Source organism: Schistocerca nitens, chromosome 4, assembly GCF_023898315.1.
Source record: "Schistocerca nitens isolate TAMUIC-IGC-003100 chromosome 4, iqSchNite1.1, whole genome shotgun sequence".
Lineage (NCBI taxonomy): Eukaryota > Metazoa > Arthropoda > Insecta > Orthoptera > Acrididae > Schistocerca > Schistocerca nitens.
In genome coordinates this window covers 677828951-677839868 of record NC_064617.1, presented here as the reverse complement: position 1 = coordinate 677839868, position 10918 = coordinate 677828951, and the positions used below count along the sequence as shown (strand labels likewise).

At 42.2% G+C, this 10918-nt stretch overlaps 1 non-coding gene across 1 annotated transcript; it reads left to right on the top strand.

Moving 5' to 3' along the window:
• The first annotated feature begins 964 nt into the window (after positions 1 to 964).
• Positions 965 to 1037, top strand: Trnas-cga (transfer RNA serine (anticodon CGA)). Its single transcript has one exon. It is a non-coding gene; the product is annotated as a tRNA-Ser (tRNA).
• The last annotated feature ends 9881 nt before the right edge of the window (positions 1038 to 10918 follow it).

Sequence of the window (10918 nt, the reverse complement as noted above, 5' to 3'; positions counted from 1 at the left end):
GAAACTGTGCACCAGACCGGGACTCGAACATGGGACCTTCCCCTTCCGTGAGCAAGTGCTGTACAAAAGGACGTATCCAAACAAAACTCATGACCTGTCCTCACCCGATTCCCCTCATGAGGTAGTGGAGGATGCTAAGGTGTGAGCACAGGTAGTGAGACATATTTCCATACTTCAGTCGGTGAGCATGTGTCCGGGAAAGCTGATGTCCCAGGCTCGAGTCCCGATTCGGCACACAGTTTTAATCTGCCAGGAAGTTTTTAAACTAGCCCGCACGCCACTTCAGGGTGAAAAATAATTTTACGATATAAAGCTGGTAGAGCGAAGTTTCCAACCGGTTTCTCATACACAAACAGCAGTTGACCGGCGTTGCCTGGTGAAACGTTGTTGTGATGTCTCGTGTAAGGAGGAGAAATGCCTACCATCACGTTTCCCACTTTCATAAAGGTCGGATTGTAGCCTATCGCGATTTTGATTTATCGTATCGCGACATTGCTACTCTCGTTGGTCGACATCCAATGCCTGTTAGCAGAATATGGAATCGATGGGTTCAGGAGGGTAATACGGAACGCATTGCTGGATCCCAACGGCCTCGTGTCACTAGCAGCCGAGATGACAGGCATCTTATCCGCATGGCTGTAACGGATCGTGCAGCCACGTCTCGATCAAATAGCTCAGATGGTAGAGCACTTGCCCGCGAAAGGCAAAGGTCCCGAGTTCGGGTCTCGGTCGGGCACACAGTTTTAATCTGCCAGGAAGTTTCATATCAGCGCACACTCCGCTGCAGAGTGAAAATCTCATTCTGGAAACATCCCCCAGGCTGTGGCTAAGCCATGTCTCCGCAATATCCTTTCTTTCAGGGGTGCTAGTTCTGCAAGGTTCGCAGGAGAGCTTCTGTAAAGTTTGAAAGGTAGGAGATGAGATACTGGCAGAAGTAAAGCTGCGAGGACGGGGCGTGAGTCGTGCTTGGGTAGCTCAGTTGGTAGAGCACTTGCCCCCGAAAGGCAAAGGTCCCGAGTTCGAGTCTCGGTCGGGCACACAGTTTTAATCTGCCAGGAAGTTTCATCATTGGGGAAAGTGGCAACCAAAAGCGGGTCCGTTTACTATGATATGTAGAATGTATGAGACTGATGATATGCCATTACACTTCCGGAAAAACATCTTCCACACAATCCCGAAGATAGCAAGGGCCGATAAGTGCGAGTGTTACCGCAAAATGAGCTTAAAAGCTCATGCATCCAAGTTCCTGACAAGAATAGGATACAGGAGAAGGAAAAAGGAAACTGAGGATGTGTTTCATGACTGGGTATACTAACTACTGCGTCTCAGTATATTTACTCATTAATGAAATTTGTCCTAAATGATATATCTCTTTTTCCAACAAACAGCTCAGTTCATACATACAATACCAGGAACAAAAATGATCTGCACAAGGGCTTAAAAGCACTTACTTTAGTTCAAAAAGGGGTCCACTACTCAGGAACACTGATCTTCAATAATTTGCCAGTAAACATAAAAAATTTAGTTAGGAATAAAGATCAGTTTAAAAGGAGCCTGAAAGACTTACTAGTGGCCAACTCCTTCTACTCCATTGACGAATCTTTTAGTAGAAACAAATGATGTATTGTATATATTCATACTATTAGTATTGCATATTTCAGCTTTTAAAAAAAATGACATGTTCCACATCCACGAGGATCTCCTCAGCACGAATCTATGGAATGAAAACTAATCTAATCTAATCTAATCAAAAAACGATCGGTTTGGCTTCAGGAGAGGTAATGGTACCAGAGAGGCAGTTCTGACGTTGCGGTTGATAATGGAAGCAAGACTGAAGAAAACTCGAGACACATTTATAGGATTTGGCGATCTGGAAAAAAAGTTCGACAGTGTAAAACAGTGCAAGATATTCGAAATTCTGAGAAAAATAGATATAAGATATAGGGAAAGACGGATAATATAGAAAACGTACAAGAACCAAGAGTAAACATTAAGAGTGGAAGACTGAGAACGAAGTTTTCATATAATAAAGGGTGTAAGACAGGGATGTAGTCTTTCCTCCCTACTATTCAGTATGCACATCGAAGAAGCAATGTCGGAAATAAAAGAAAGGTTCAGTAGTGGGAATAAAATTCTGGGTGGAAGGATATCAATGATAAGATTCGCTGATGACATTGTTATCCTGAGTGAAAGTGAAGAAGAATTACATGATATGTGAATGGAATGAACATCCTAATGAGTACAAAATATGGATTGAGAGTAACTCGAAGAAAAACGAAAGTAATGAGGAGTAGTAGAAATGAGAACAGCGAGAAACTTAACATCAGGATTGATGGTCACGAAGCAGATGAAGGTAAGAAATTCTACTAACTAGGCAGCAAAAATAACCAATGACGGACGGAGCAAGGAGAATTTGAGAAGCATACTAGAAATGGGGAAAAGGGTATTCCTGGCCAAGAGAAGTCTACTAGTATCAAATATAGGCCTTAATTTGAGGAAGAAATTTTTGAGAATATGCGTTTGGAACACAGCATTGTATGTAGTGAAACATGGACTGTGGGAAAACCGGAACAGAAGAGAATCGAGGTATTTGTGATGTGTTGCTACAGAAGTATGTTGAAAATAAGGTGGACTCGTAAGTTAAGGAATGAGGAAGTTCTCTGCAGAATCGCCGAGGAAAGAAACAAGTGCCCTCGTAGGGGCCCGTATCAAAGCAGCCGGAAGACTGGTGCGTGTGTGTGTGTGCGTGTGTGTGTGTGTGTGTGTGTGTGTGTGTGTGTGAGGGAGAGAGGGAGAGAGAGAGAGAGAGAGAGAGAGCAAGAGAGAGAGAGCAAGAGAGAGAGAAAGAGCGAGAGAGAGAAAGAGAGACACTTGCTGTTTTCAGTGAAAGCTTTTGTGGGTCATGCTAGGCGACACCACGACAGGGAGAAGAGCGAAGGTGGGAAGTGGTTGGACTCGCGTGCGGGCGACTCCTGGGAGCGGGTACCGCGTTCCGCTGACAGGCAGATTACGGTAATCCGCGAGGTAATGACGCTGCCACGGCTGTGACTCGCCAGATTAGCTCTCGACACCTCCCCCGCCTCGCCCCACCACAAGACCCGGCGTCACGCGAACGTGCCCCGCCTGACGTTCCTCGTGCGAGTGACGACTGGAGCCCCTTGATATTAGCCGGTGAAGGTGCTGCGGACCTGACATTAGCTCGCAACTACGTGCTGTCGCCTGTGGCGCAGTCGTACATCGTGCTTTATTAAGGCCTCTCTCTGCGGAGAAAATTAAGAGTGGAAACTTAGCGAGTAGTTACACAACGCGCTACCGAGAGTTAGAAAATGCTACGTCAGCTCACTACACGACATCCACATTAAGAGAAGGTTACGGGCCATTTCTTGGATATGCCCTAGAAATATTTCTGATGGAAGTACACTATTGGCCATTAAAATTTTAAAATTGCTACACCAAGAAGAAATGCAGATGATAAACGGGTATTCATTGGACAAATATATTATACTAGAACTGACATGTGATTACATTTTCACGCAGTTTGGGAGCATAGATCCTGAGAAATCAGTACTCAGAACAACCACCTCTGGCCGTAATAACGGCCTTGATACGCCTGGGCATGGACTCAAACAGAGCTTGGATGGCGTATACAGGTACAGCTCCCCATGCAGCTTCAACACCATACCACAGTTCATCAAGAGTAGTGACTGGCGTATTGAGACGAGCCAGTTGCTCGGCCACCAATGATCAGATCTGGAGAATGTGCTGGCCAGGGGAGCAGTCGAACATTTTCGATATCCAGAAAGGCCCGTACAGGACCTGCAACATGAGGTAGTGCATTATTCTGCTGAAATGTAGGGTTTCGCAGGGATCGAATGAAGGGTAGAGCCACTGGTCGTAGCACATCTGAAATGTAGCGTCCACTGTTCAAAGTGCCGTCAATTCGAACAAGAGGTGACCGAGACGTGTAACCGATGGCACCCCATACCATCATGCCGGCTGATATGCTTGTATGGCGATGACGAATACACGCATCCAATGTGCGTTCACCGCGATGTCGCCAAACATGGATGCGACCATCATGATGCTGTAAACAGAACCTGGATTCATCCGAAAAAATGACGTTTTGCTATTCGTGCACCCAGGTTCGTCGTTGAGTACACCATCGCAGGCCCTCCCGTGTGTGATGCAGCGTCAAGGGTAACCGCAGCCATGGTTTCCGAGCTGATAGTCCATGCTGCTGCTAACGTCATCGAACTGTTCGTGGAGATGGTTGTTCTCTTGTAAACGTTGAGTCAGGGATCGAGACGTGGCTGCACGATCCGTTACAGCCATGCGGATAAGATGCCTGTCATCTCAGCTGCTAGTGACACGAGGCCGTTGAGATCCAGCACTGCGTTCCGTATTACCCTCCTGAACCCATCGATTCCATATTCTGCTAACAGTCATTCGATCTCGACCAACGCGAGTAGCAATGTCGCGATACGCTAAATCGAAATCGCGATAGGCTACAATCCGACCTTTATCAAAGTGGTAAACGTGATGGTAGGCATTTCTCCTCCTTACACGAGACATCACAACAACGTTTCACCAGGCAACGCCGGTGAACTCTTGTTTGTGTATGAGAAATCGGTTGGAATCTTTCGTCATGTCAGCACGTTGTAGCTGTCGCCACCGACGCCAACCTTGTGTGAATGCTCTGAAAAGCTAATCATTTGCATATCACAGCATCTTCTTCCTGTCGGTTAAATTTCGCGTCTGTAGTACGTCATCTTCGTGGTGTAGCAATTTTAATAGCCAGTAGTGTATGTAGATGGTTTTGGGAGTAATTTACTTGTGTGTGATTGAACTTGCTCCCATTCTGACACCTGACAGTTTAAAAAAATCTTCGCTCGAACTTACAATTTTAACAGCGTGTGTCTCGTGCAGCCTCAAATCTTTACTCCTGTTCCACTACGGCAAACTGCATAAAACCGTATTGCACACTCCACTCAATTTCTTAAACCATAAGACAAAAAAGAAAGTTGGGTATCTATTAGACGTCGATCAATGTCGTTTCAGGAAAGGTAAAGGCAGCCCTCAAGTTGCGCTTCACAATGCAAGCATCACTGAGGAAAAATCAAGACACGCTCGTAGGATTTTTCGACCCATAAAAAGCGCCCGAAAATATAAAATGGCGCAAAATGTTCGGAAATAGGAGTAAGCTTTAGGTACACAAGGATCATATGTAATGTGAACAAGAACCAAATGGGTAAAATGAGACTGAAAGTACAAGAACGAAGTGTTCGAATTAAAAAGGATGTAACTCAGGGATGTAGTCTCTCATCCTAATATTCAATCTGTGAATCGAGGAAGCAATGACGGCATTAAGAAATGTTCAAGAAATGGATTAAAATTCACGGTGAAAGGAGATCAGTGATAAGATTCGCTGATAATATTGCCATCCTCAGTGGAGGCGTAGAAGAATTACAAAATGGAATGGAATGCAATGAACAGTCTCAGAGAGAACAGACAGAGGAAACCGGAAAAGAACAAAAGAAGTGAGAGTTAACAGAAATTAGAAAACCGAGAAATATAGCAACAAAATTGAAACGATACGAAACAGCAGTACCTGTTTTGTGAAAAAGTACGATGCAATGTTCCTTTGCACATGCATGCATGTATGCGTTACAGAGCTGAAGGTGATTTATATTCGCAACTGCAAATATATTTAACGTCAAACAAAAAAAATCGTGATCACAAAGTAGACGAACGTAAGGAATCCTGATACCTTGAAAGCGAAATATCCCATGAGTGACGAAGTAAGGTGGTCGTTAAAATCAGATTAGCACAGTCACAGCGGGCGCTTCTGGCCAAGAGAAGTCTGCTGGTATCAAACATTCACCTTGATTTGAGGAAGAACTGACTGAGAATGTACGTTTTGAGCACAGCCTTGTACGGTAGTGAGTCATTGACTGCCGATACTCAGAAGAAAATCGAAGCACTTATGTTGTGGTACTGCAGAAGAATTTTTAAAATTAGATGGAGCGATCAGATAAGGAATGAAGAGGCTGTCAGCAGAATCGGCGAAGGAAGGAAAACACTGACAAGAAGAAGGGATGTGACGTTAGGAAATCAGTGAAGACATCAGGGAATAACATTCACTGTACTACAGGGAAGGGCAGAGGATAAAAGCTGTAGGGAAAGACGTCCGCATATAACTGAGGACATAGGGTGCAAGTGCTACTTGCCCGTGAAATAGTTGGCTCAGGAGAGGAATTCGTAATGGGCCCCATCAAACCAACCAGAAAACTGATTACTCAAAAAAAGTGCGAATTGGATGAGATAGATTAGACGTTGGTTCTAGACAGAAAATACTGACAGGACTTGGAACAAAGTGATTTTGCAACTAATTATACTATATGGGAGATTGCAATCTAAGACAGCTTGCAATAAATGATGTACTGTTTCTTACTGTATGCAACCACTTTCTACACATATGGAGTTACCAGTAGAATTCAAGACAAGTTGTGTAAGAAAGTACCCAAGTTATATACAGGTTACATTTCCCACAATCCCGTACAGATTGGAGATCTCTCTCTCTCTCTCTCTCTCTCTCTCACACACACACACACACATACACACACATACACATACACAACTCATAAAGCAGTAGCGATTAAAAGAGTACAACCTTGAGCATACCAGACATGGAACAATATACAACACGCACACGGGTTACGGAATTTTTAGGCGAATCATCAGTGTATGAGATCATCAAATAAAAAAAAAGAAAAGACGAAAAATCAAATAATAACGAAAAGGTTTCCATACCCCGACACTTTAACTTCTACACTCATTACACTGGTTTATAACAAAGCACAGACACTATTTCCAATCATACGTTACTACCAGAGATTTGTAAAAATACGTTATAAATTATTCAGTCCAAGATTGAAATAAGACGACGACAACACTGTGCAGAGAATAATAGACAAATGTGAACAGTAAATATAGAATGACGCGGTAGCAAAGTATTTTCAGCTTCAAGAAAACAGTCGGTTCGGAACATGGGACTAAAGTACCTTCCAAGAGTGTATGCGGATCCGTGGCGCCTCAAACATAATACGTGTCCATATATTCTGTTGAGGTATCTGGATCACTATCAGAACAGAAAACAAAAGTATTCGCCTGAAGTGATTTAAAGAAACTGAGGCAAACTTTTATCAAAGAGCAAAAACTTTTTTCCACGACAGCCACAGCATTGAGATACTTGGTGAAATGCATGAGACAGATTTTGCTGTTTTACAAAATATTTATTCTCAACCGGTTTCAATCAGTGATCATATTTACAGTGCTGGCACAAAACTGAAACACAGTGAAAATTATGAATCTCAATATAAATTACAACTTCATGAGAATTATTAGTAGGAAAAACTGAGTTTACTTACGAAAAACATCTATTTTGACTTCACATATCATATGCTCTACATAGCCAAAAAAGTGTGTGACACAGCTGACTCGATAACGTCAGACAATGACACTTAACACCATAATACCGGCTTAAGCAAGCAGAAAACATTGAAAACATGTAACAGCAGTAAGTGCACGGCCCCATTGTTCATGCACAACAACACCCAGTAGATTAAGACACAAGTGGTGATCAAAGAAGCTACAAGCCAAAGTCAAAGAAGAAGGCCGATGATCAAGATGAAAGAATACTGCAGTAGCATTATGTGACTCTTGTATTGCATATTATTGTATATGCCATTGTATTTTTTCTTATATGGCGGTTTTCACCAAGTGGTTTGTTTTTATCATGTGACATCATATCATGTAACATGGTGAGACTATTGTAATACATAATATTGAATTGAAATGAAGTAACAAAGGAAAACAGGAAACAATAAATAAAATTAGAGGGAAAAACATTTTTATACATTTGTACTAGCTTTAATCGTATTTCTTTTATTGTAATTTTAGTGCATGTCTGTCTCTCTGTGACTCATACACATATTTTGGAATTTGTTCTTTGACCTTGATCTTTGTCCTTGATCTTTGATCTAGTTCTTTGAATTTGGCTTGTAGCTTCTTTGGTCAACATTTGCATGTTGACGTACCGGTGTGCTGTGCGCTTGCTGTTGTTACATGTTTTCATGTTTTCAATGTTTTCTGCTTGCTTAAGTCGGTACTATGGCGTTAAGTATCTTTGACATTTGCAAGTCAGCTATAGAGTATACTCTTCTCGTTAAATAGCATGTATGACATGTGAAATTGTCACAATAGATATTTGACGTAACTACACTCAATGTTTCCGACTAAAAGCTCTCATGAAAATTTAATTTGTGTTGATATTCATATCACTTTGTCTCCATTCTTGTGCCAGCACTGTGAAGATGATCAGTGATCTAAACTGGTTGTGAATAAATATATTGTAAGACAGCAAAATGTGTGTCACATATTTCTCCAAGTTAATCAAAGAGAACAGACAGAGATTCCAATATTGCTCCTCCTGAACATAGCGGTAGGCAGAAACACAATTACACAGACAGCCCAAGGACTCTGTGGTGGGGAGTAGAGGGGGGGGGGGGGGGCGGAGAGAGTATGGAAAGGTGGAAAGGGAAGAGAAGGGACTAAAGTAGTATTGGCAAGTAGACACAGAGAGGGAGAGACTGACAGACGGACAGATAGGGAGGCAAATAGAAAGAGAAAATGCATAAAAAGGGAGAGAGATTCAACTAGAAACAAAATGTGTGTATATGTGTGTGTATGAGAGAGAGAGAGAGAGAGAGAGAGAGAGAGAGAGAAAGATGTATTGTTGTGTGGTGTGTGTGTGTGTGTGTGTGTGTGAGAGAGAGAGAGAGGGGGGGGAAGGGGGAGGAGAAGTAGGGGAAAGCACGGAGCAAGAAGAGAAGGAAGAGATGGAGAGGTGAAAGGAGTGGGTAAGAAAAGGTCTGCCTGCGGTGGGACCGCGGGGGGGGGGGGGGGGGGCGGGTTCCATACACTAAGATCTTAATGATAAGGCTTTTTGTCATGACTAACATACAGTAAAAGTTCTCATTTCAAGAAAACCCTAATTATGGTTTCATACCAAACCATTCATTTGTTTTTCTATGCATAAGTTATCCGGGAAACGTGTACCGTGTTTGGCAGCGTCAATGAGTGCGACCTTGGGATGGAAAGTTGGAACGCAATGGCTACTTGATTGTCAGTGGCAGTGAATGCTTAATTACTGTTGTAAAAGGAAGATAAGCATCGTCTACACTTAATGTATACTATTTTATGACGCCGTAAGCTAGTGTTCGCTGACGGAACAGGGAAACATCTGTAAAACAACGGGAAAGCAAGTATTTAAAAGGTTGACACATACAAGGTAGACAAACCACAAAAGTGGTAGGAAATTTCAATTCATGGTAGGTGAACGGAATAACTTATTTGTCATAGATTCTTGCGATAATCAATGTAAAGGAGAAGAAAAAAAGTAACAAAGGACATCAAGAGAGAAAAATGTATGCCATTAAAATATAAAAAAGAAACGTAGAAAGCAAGTACAAAAACTGGAAAGTGGAGACATGATCAAGAATAAAATGCAGAGTAAATAGAGGTTTGTTACCCTTCTTTCTTACTGTTAATTTCGTACCACGTTTAAAATACAGAACTTAGTTCTAAGCCCGCAAAATCAAGTAATTTCCTTTGATTTTATGATCCCACCTCCAATTTTTCTACAATAAACTTAACAGCTTTATATGCATTCAAGGAAACGTTTATTTGTTTTCCATTCCTTATTCGTCAATACGATTTTTGAGGAGTGCCTTGCTTAATACTCGAGAAACAACGCATGCTTACAGCTACTGAAGCGCTCAAGGTATAACAGAGGAAAGAAAGGAGAAGGTTAAGCCAATGCCGTATGCTAGCTTTGTCCTCTCGAATAGCTCGTTAATAGACCTTTACATCCTCAGATGTTTGCACTGACTAATCTACACAGAGCTCGAACAGACAAATCGTTGCGTGTGAATGGAGCCTCGACTGAAAAGATCGTATGTGTTAGTATGTCTTCGGCCTGTGCGAAGTCTGGCGGCGCTTAAATTGAACCCGGCCAGACGTGCAGACCATATGAAGTGCTTTACTACTTCATGAATGGCACGGCATGTTTTCGGAATGCTGTGATTCAAAGATGGACGTGAAAGAACAGCAGAAAATTTCAGATAAACATAACTTCTTCCATTTGCCAAGTATCTCAATGTTACTTTAAGTCTTCCCTAAGCACTTACTGATTTGCTCATTTACGTGTCATTTCTCCTTATATACGGTGTAACATACCACAGCAACATAAAGAATGCCTTTTCGTCCCAGCAAGTTAAACCAGTCCTATTTTGCAATATTTAGGTCAATTAAAAGATTAACATGAGAAAACGTTACGTGTTTCAGAAGTCACCTTGTGTCCATCTTCTCCATAATGATGTCTTTCTTTTCGTAACTTCCGATGTAACGGCCGTAACAGAACACTTGTAAGAAAATTTAATTACCTGCGCCATGGTGGGAAAATATTCTCTACTCTTGGACTATTAAAGCAGCATTGCGTTAGGAAGTTGTAAATGCGAAGTGGTCACTACAAACCAGAGGTGCGGACGGTTGTTGCGAATATGGTCTGCTCAGACAAACTTAAGAGAGTTAAGAACCTTTTAAAAGACATCTCTGAGCATAGGTGTCTCTAACAGATGAATCAGTAAGAACAGTGCCGATTAACCTCGCTCCGTGCCATACAGCAGAAGATAGTTTCTCTTCCGTCCTTGAGTATGCTATTCAGAAACGTCAGCTAGTGGAAGCAAGGCCGTGAAAACTGAAGTAGCAGTCCATAATAGCTTGGGATGACTCAGCCAAGTCTTATCTGGCTGCAGTGTTACCCACGTAACGTGAACATCTATCATATTATCATACAGGA